The following is a 9,068-nucleotide window of genomic DNA, read 5'->3' on the forward strand; positions in this document are numbered from 1 at the left end:
TAGCGTAGTTCTGTGAACTCATTGTTGGATAGTTAACTGAATTTTCTAATGGTAATGTCTAATTGCAGAATAACTAAATTGCCGCATTATGTATTATTCTGAAACTATTTATACAATTTTAATTACCCCTCCTTTAATTCTAAACTATTTTCCTGAGAACATATACTCCCCAGTAGACCCGGTTGAGTAAACAGGTTTTGGAAAAAAGTACATGGAGTAATGTCTATTTCCCATTCTATTTTCACATGTCTCTCTCAGACGTACTTGTGCCTTATTGCAGAGTCATCGACAAACTGTCCAGCTAGGATTATATCCTAAAAGACCATCATGCCTTTCTATGTCAGCCATTAATCTGCCACGGTCCGAAGGGGGGATGGGACACGAGGAAGGGTGCAAGCAGAATCCTTTATTCTGGCGTGCACACGCTCTTTTTGTCCGCCTGGGCGCGGAATGGCCCAGAACATAGGGCGGAGCATGAGACAGACAAGCAGAGGGGCAAACCAGGATAGGGACACCAGCAAAAGGGGGAGGAGTGGGGGCAAACTCATGGCAAGCCTGGGTTTGTCCAGGCTGTGCACTGTGTAGTGTGAATACAATAAAACCACATCATAACAGCAAAGTCCACATGATAAAGTCCCACCAATTGCTGCACGCTTCTCTCCACGCCCAGAACTGTTCCCATCCTGAATCGTGTTCCCTCACATTAATCCTTTACTTTTCCATAAGCCTGAAGCGTAACTACTATCTCCTTACCTCAGACTAGAAAAGCATCCTATGCTTCTTTCTTTCCTACCTGCATCATTCCTACTTCACAAGCTTTTCTCATTCTGCATCTGTAAAATTCAAACTGGACTCCGGTCTACATTCCCATACCTGTATCAGCAGACTGTGGCACTATAAAGAGTCAAAATCAGCATTACCCAGCAGGAACATATCTTCCATTAGCATCTCTCTCCTGCAGGTCCTTGCTTTTAAATGCAGCTGGGACACATGTGCCAAGCACCCCATCCTGTGAAATCCTAGCACAGTGCTCCAGTGAAAGTATTTATGGAGGTGTAGTCCTCTCCCTCATCAGCTGTGCTGGAGTGACTCCTCTCTTGCACTTCACTGAGCATGCCACTACCACCATTTCCCAAGTAAAAGAATATGGGAAGGCTAGGTACTGCAATAGTTAATTAGATGAGTTCACAACCTAAAATTTGGTGAGTCATCCTATAGAAACTCCTATAAATAATTTCAGAATTTACTTATTCCTGAAAGCATCAGGATCTAGCCCTGAACCTATACAGCACCCCCTGCAACTCTTGTAGCCCCAGCTGTTACTAGGAAAAGCAAGTTTAGAACCGGGTGACGGGGATAAGCAGACAATTAGCAGTCTCTGCCTGCCAGGGCCTTATCTTGCACCCTCATACCAAGATAGTGAGAGATGGAAAGTATTATGAAATGTGGCTTACCTTTGTGGAAACTTCTGTACTATAGCATTATTCTTCAGCTTCTTTGGATAGACGCTGTGCAGTTATGTGAAGTAACCACAAGATAAGACAGTTTCCTGCCCCCCCCCAAGTCCACATATGTATCATTTGTGCAAGATTTTAGTGAGTCTTAACAATATAGGAAGTTGAAAGAATTTGCGCTGTCTTTGTTTTTGCAAATGACAGCAAAACCAAGGCTCTGTCAGATTGTCTGCATTTCTTAAATTACCTGTCTGAAGGAGAGCAGGTTTAATTTCAAATTCTCAGAAAAGTAATTATTTATAGATCAAATTAAATAATTTTAGAAAAGGTAAACAGTATTTTAATTCCTATCAGACGCTAACATCTGCTTTAATGTAAAAGCTCCACGTATTATTACTGACAGATGTTGTATAATAAATAAAAGTTGCAAAGAAAATTTTCTAACACTTTATCATTGACATTGTACAGCTTCTGCCAGAGCCAGCCATTCATATGAATTCAGTAAGTTTTAAGTAAATAAAATGCAGCAAGTGTTTACATTATGTCATTACAGAGATCGAGTTCAAAAGGGTTTCTAATTAGCACTTTTCTTAGTTAACAAACTGTGTTAGCACTAATTCCCATCAGTCACATTCCTTAGTTCACACTAAGAGCAGTCAAAATGAAAAAGCAGGCCTTTTGCCATCTCTCTTCATCTCATTACTTCAGACAAAACAAAACATTTACTATGGCAGAGCTGCAAAATATGGAGGGCCATTAATGAGAAAGGTACACTAGTTAGCTAAAATCTGGCCATGCTCCCAATGTATTGACTTACCTGTGCCAGTGCTTTCAGGTCATGCCGTACTTAATGCTTATTTTGTATCCCATGATTTCTAAGAGAAGTACTAGGCAGCATTTAGAAACAACTTGGAGAGATTTGAGATAAACAACTGAGCTCGGCAGTTTGCCCCAATGTACAGGCTATGGTGTGTAAACCCTAATTCTCAAACACACAGATATATATGGAGTATCCAAACATCGTAAAGTCATTGTGACTGTCTGTCATCAGGGATGTCACAGTAGGATTGTGACTAAAATGAAACAAAGCAGAATTTCTTAGTTTTCCTTAAAATATATGTTAAATGCCAACAGAAAGCTTTTTTACGTGGAAAACAGCTTCTTTCACTTGCTTTGCTTTTCTTGATCATCCCACAAAATCCTCTGATGACTAAATAATAATTATATAAAGAAAACATTGATGAATTAGTTATTTTTACTGCAAATCCCTGTCAGTAAACCTTGAGTGCCATTACTACCGGTGTGGATCAATGAAGTACAACTTGTCTGGCTTCCACTTATACAAAACCCTGACATTTCCAAGATTTAATTGAACTTTTTTTTTGATTTTGCAACACCAAATATTGCTTTCCAGAACAGAAAATGAATGAACTGAAATTGAAAGGCTGTCTTCTGTTCTAGTGATGTTTAGACAACACTGGAAATGCAGAGTTATGCCACCAAAAAGTGTCAGAGTTTGGATGGAATAAAAGACTACTCTGAAAATGAATCAGTCCTAGAGTAGTTTTCATTTCAGTGGCAATGGAATTCTATTTCAGAGGTAACATAGATTTTGCACAAAAGTTTCAATCAGCGCTTTATGTTCCTTTTTAGAGCTTACTACTTGGGATTCCAAGCTGGAGCAAATACATCTCTGCTGTTTTGGGGCAGTAAGCTAGCTGTGGGAAAAGCTGATCAGTTCTGAACCAAGGAAGTTATTGACTACTAAAGCTCAACACTTACCTCATTCGGACCTCGCCATCAGAATTGAAGTAATTCTAGATGCTTTGAATAAGAGGCCGAGGCTCTGATCTGTAGGCAGTTGGCTCCCCAGATACCTTGAATGATCTGAGCTTATGTCGCTGGCTTGCACACCTTCAACCACACTCTGGATCACTGGAAGTATACTCATGTCTGATCAGAGGGCTGTCTAATAGGACAAAACAGGGCAGACTGAGCTGGATTTTCCTTTTCTGCCCAGAATTAGCAACATGTAGTAGATATGATTGGCAGCACTTATAATCCAGTGGTTCTAATAGATTTTAAGGAAACATCAGTCATGTGATTTGCTCCATGTACTAGGATGCTGTTCAAATTGGAGACTTGGAAATCTTTTCTGCCAAGCACAATAGACTTCTCTGTAGAAAATGCTATCCTTTTTTCTTTTCAGAACATGAAAAAATGATGGAAAGCTTTGCAGTGCCATAAAACTGTTTTTGCCCAAGTGTTCCTGATAAAGGACTATTGAGGATGCAGCTTGGCCTTTGGGGGGAATTAGTCAAGACTGCATTTATTCCATCATTGATATTTCATCAGTTAATCAGGAACAAAGCAATCATCTGAAAGAAAGAGTACATTCCTGATTCTGATTTCGTCTATGGAGGGAATGTGAAGGCATGGAGAAAATAAAGGAATGACAGAGCTCAGAACCCTGAGACACACTGCATCACTGCTCCAACACACAAATAGTCTGTGGAGCTCACAGTGTGATGAAGGGTGAGAATGCACTAAATAAAGGGATTTTAATCTGGAAGAAAATAATTCCAGTTCTTTTTTTACAAACACACTGCTAGTGGGGCATGGCAATATTACCATTTGGATCTACATTATGTGTTCAATGTCTTTTTAAACTAGATACCTTGACCTGCCTTAACCCGTTGTTTGCCCATGCTGGGATCTAGACCTCCACTTATATATTTGGAATTTAAAAAATGGTTGAAGGGAGGAAACTTTCATCCATTTGTTTTCCTCAGGTCAGTGGGGAAATAGAATGTTTTAATCGAGTTTTGGAAGGCTCCTGACCTAGACGGGAAGCCCTGGAACTCATTTGCATTAGACTTTTTAAAAGAATAGCTTATCAGTCTGATAAAGATCAAGCTGAGGGTGTTTTGCCAAGCTGCTTTCTAGGATATGTATGAGGATTTGATGTGGTGTTTCTTGAGTATTTTTTCCAAAGTGTGTAAGACATGTCTGTACAGTAGTAGGTCTAAAACATAATTTTAAGAAAGAAAGAACAAGACAATGCAAAACTAATTGTACTGTTGAATATCCATATTTTCAGTGTGGTTTGGTATGCATTTTTAAAGCTGGAGCTGCAAAACTCAGGCTAGATTCTTGATAGCAGTGAAAGTGCAAAACTGTTTTCCTCTAAGCTGACAAATGCTCAGTAACTTTGTATCTATGAGAAGAAAAGTACAAGAAAAGGAAAGCAAACATCAGTGTGGGATTCTATCCTTCAGGAAGAGATGTATGTGTTACAGTTAACCCCTGTGTAATCTCTCCAGCTGTACTTCACCTGGACCACAAACAGTGGGTTGAGTTTACATGCTGAAACATGAAACTGTAGTTAGTTATCATTTGGTTGTTTCAAACTTACACTCATGACCTAGAGCTCTGGACAACAGTCCAAATTATGATAATATTCTGCCTAATCTGGTGAAAAGCAGACTTGTTATCTGAGATGGAACTTGTGGTAGGGACCTCAGTTACTGGCTAGATGGCAGTAGAAGTCATTTATGTATTGAAGCACATGTGCATTAAGTATTATACTGCTTCGAAATTCAACTCACTCTACTGATGAAAAAGTTTCTGCTTATCTCCATGCTATTGCTGCTCTGTGCTCTGTTACATCCAGCAAAAAAGCAATTTTCATAAGGATAGCTCACTATTCATCTACAGGCTTCTTTCACATTCATGGAATACAAAACCAAACACCCTTTATTTGTCCCTTTTCAAGAGTAAACTTCTAATTAACATTATACAAATCAAACAGATACCTACTGCTCCAGGGCAGTGAAAGTCTGTTCTCTCTCAACTCCCCGGCAGACTCCCAGTTTATATATTTCCAGTGATCACTCTGCTTGCTTTGTACAATTAAGTGTCTGGCCTTCAGTTTACTAGTGTAGTGATGTGGGCTCATGGGATGATAATCAATCCTCTTCAGGGTGGCACCAGTGAGCAGGCAATAATGGTGGGGACAGGAGCAGCTGTGCCAGCACTGGGACTTTTATGTTCACTCAGGGAATGTCATTCAAGGTGGTTGTTTAACTTCTCCAGCAGAAGAAGACCTCCTGTTGGCATAGGAGTCTCCATGTGGACAGTCACACTGGCAGAATGGCTGTAATTGTGAGGAGATCTTAAGTTTAGGCAAGGGAGTGTGTAGGGGAAGCTCTGGCTGCTGATCCCTGTGATTCCCAAGAATGCCAAGGAAACCAGTGATTTGGAGACCATGTGAAGTACACCGTGACAGGACCATGGGACACTGAACTTGTACGAGCCCTGCGGTGCAGTACCAGTCATCAGCCCACCAGAGGCTGCAGGGGTAACACAGACCATCCTGGGCCAAATATCTTCTGTAGAATCAGACAACATGCTGATCCCACCATCGAGTCAGAGACCACCACTGGGATGATTTAGGTCTGATCCCCTAAACAGGAATCTATGCAGCTTGATGAGATTATTTCAGAGAAGGAAAGTGCCCTGCAGGGATCTCTTTGCAGTGACCTGGGCCTCACTCTGTATCTGACTGGGTTGATAGGTTTCCTGGGGCCTTGGGGAACAGACACACTGATGTTTAGGCTTGGATGTGGAAAACTTGAGGCCCAGAGGAGCTGGTTTACATCCTTCATCCTTGGTCCAGTGTTCACAGTGTCTTGTGGAGCCCTCTGCTCCAGCTGTAGCTGGTGCCCCTCTGTGGCGACACTGCCTTCAGCCCCGTTGCTTTGCCTTACCACCTGTTGGTAGATGGGCTCTCACAGGCAGCCTCAAGCCCAGGGAGATTAGACCCATTCATATCTGAAATGACAGGGGGGTGTGAAATTTTAAAATGGCTCAGCCCCCTTAGTGCTGCTCCCCTGTGGACCCCTGTCCCCCCTGAGCAGCTGCTCCCCACCCCCACCCCTGAAGCCCTTTGGAGCAGCTGCTGTCCGTCTGGCTGCCTTGGCCTCCTTGTCAGCTGTTTGATGTCACCCATCAATCTTCCATCTTTCCTGCAAATCTCTGATGATCGAGTTTCACATTTCCAGGACTCTGGCTGTAAAGTCTCTTTCGCTGGTATAATTATTAATTAGAGGAAAAATGTTAGCAAACTCCTCTTGACATAAACAGACACTCAATCCCCATCTGTCAGGTCAGGAAATTCACATTAGGGCGAAGGCCCAATACAGATTTTTCTATCTGAGGTGAATGACCGCGCACGCTCCACACTACTTAATTAAGGTGGCCACATGATGTTGAGTGAGAGCTATTTATAAGTGACCACTTTGATTATAAAAAAATTTCAGTGTTTTGAAAATCATCGTGTCTTTCCTGCTAGGAATCCCCATGGACTTTAAAAGAAATGGTCTCTCTCAGCAGAGCTCTGTAACACTCGGTAAGGAAACGGGGGGGTCATTCATGACTCGTATTCAAGTCTGTGGTGTTCATGGAGCTGCACTGCTGATATGACACCATTCAGTGGAGTTATCCCATCATTCAAGCATGGTAGGTAAGGCAGGCTGAGGACCAGACCTCTTCACTGCAGCTAACAAACTCCTGATGATACTATGCAGTGGGGGAAGCTGAAGACAGACTGGTTCAGACTGGAAACAAGGCAGCATGTATTTAATGTGAAACAGACAAGATTGGATGTTTTTTTTCTCCTGTGATAGACACTTTAACTCGAAGATAAGATAATTTAGGAAAGTCCTATGCCTTGTGTTATGGAGGAGGTTGGAGCAGATGACCACAATGGCTTCTGCTGGCTTTATCATCTGTGTTGTTTGGCTCTTCATAAGAACTACTTTTTCCCCTTCTGCCAAGGAGAAAAATCATATATGACTGAGGATCAAGCTTCTGGTCCTTCCATAATTATGTGAGGGAAAGCCAGAGGCAAAAGCTCAGCAGTGGTTAAGATCAGAAACCCTCTTCTCTTTTGTTTGTTTCATTTATAGGTGTTGGTGCAACCAAAACAAAGAAGAATGAGCCAAGTCTGTGGCTGCATTTCATGCCTGGAGTTGGACAGACTATAAATACAAACTCACAGCACCACAACCAAGGCAATTCTTATGTGCCCAAAGTTTTGCGTTGCTCTGTAAGCCAGTCCTGCCTGGTCTCTCCAGAAGGAGAACAATCTCTTTCCAGGTTTCTGAGGTGAATGCGACATAGCAGCACATGGTTGTTTCAGGTCTGGGAAGAGAAGCTGTGCCTGCTTGAGCCACACTCAGACAAGAACCCATTGCTAAATGGAAACTGGAAAATATGATCTGATTTTTCAAGCAGTATTTAACTTTAAATTACCCAGGCTACTATGTATGGGAGCTTGAGAGGGACAGGATGAACCACAGCTGTTGGAGTGGGAAAGGAGGACTTTCTAGAGAAGAAGAGAACCTCTAGAAGATATATGAGATGTTTCTTGTCATAGTAATTTTCTTTGCAGGGTGTGTAACTGAAGAAGGACGCAGACAATTATTTTTTTGTTGGAACCATTTCCAGATATGTTGAACACTGTGTCTCAAGGTACTAAAAATCAAGCTGGACATTGAGTTCACTGTTAGATAAAAAATAGAAATTAATACAGCATCACAGGAGAAATTATATGAGAACCAGAGTTAAATTCTTACAATAGCATAACCTTATAGTTTTGACCTGATGCATACCTCACAGTGCTGTCTTTATTTTAAAAAACTTAAAAGTCTTTGACCTTAACAGTTCAACAGTATTCTCTTAAAATGTTTTTCTGATTTTATGTTCCTAGGCCTCAAAGAGGAAAGGTGAGATTGAGGAAAAATAAACCAGTTCTGTAGGTGATCACACTGACATCCTTAACTCAACAACTGATAACTTAAGGTCACTTTCAGCAGCCCCTATCACTTGAACTAACTGGAATAACTGGTAACAGCAGAGGTTTGTTATTTGGTAGGTGAAGGAGCATGAAAAAGAGATGAGGTCATACAATTCATACTACCACATAGAGAGACGGGGTGGCAGGGGAGGAATGGTGAGATGTGGACTCTGTTCCTGTGGGGAGTATGGATCCCCTCTGCCAGCTCCAAACAAGCTGTGATCCTTGTGCCTCATGTCTGTTCCCTGGTACTTACTGCAATTCTGCCTTTTCCCCATCTTTAGATACATGTTGTAGTTCAATCCCTTCTCCCCATCCCTGTCCCAGTTTCTTGGCTTAGCTTTTCCCTGACCCCCTTCTCTGATTTGTGTCACTAGAACTGACTAGTTCCCTGATCAGTGTTTCTCTGCCACTCTGAATTTAAAATAATTTCTCCCTACCTGTGTTTCTCACAATCTCTGTTACTCTGTACTACTCCAGCTTCTCAGACTTTTCAATCGCCCTTGATGTTCACCCTCTTTTCTGCCTTCCATACACTCTACTCCCTCTCCAGCCTCTGGATTTATCTTGACCAACTCCTTTACCTTGCACACAAGTCTTACTAGAACTCATCTCTCTCCTGCCACACCGCTTCATCTGACAGGTTTCCAATAGAGCTTGTGACTCCATCCTTCCCAAGCTGAGTCCTTTTCATATGCTTCCTCCTCTTTGCTTCTGAATGTAGCCTTCCCTTTTACTCAGATCTCTGTCCTGAA

The sequence above is a fragment of the Lepidothrix coronata genome, unplaced genomic scaffold, assembly GCF_001604755.1.
Source record: "Lepidothrix coronata isolate B3197 unplaced genomic scaffold, Lepidothrix_coronata-1.0 Scaffold46, whole genome shotgun sequence".
Taxonomy (NCBI): domain Eukaryota; kingdom Metazoa; phylum Chordata; class Aves; order Passeriformes; family Pipridae; genus Lepidothrix; species Lepidothrix coronata.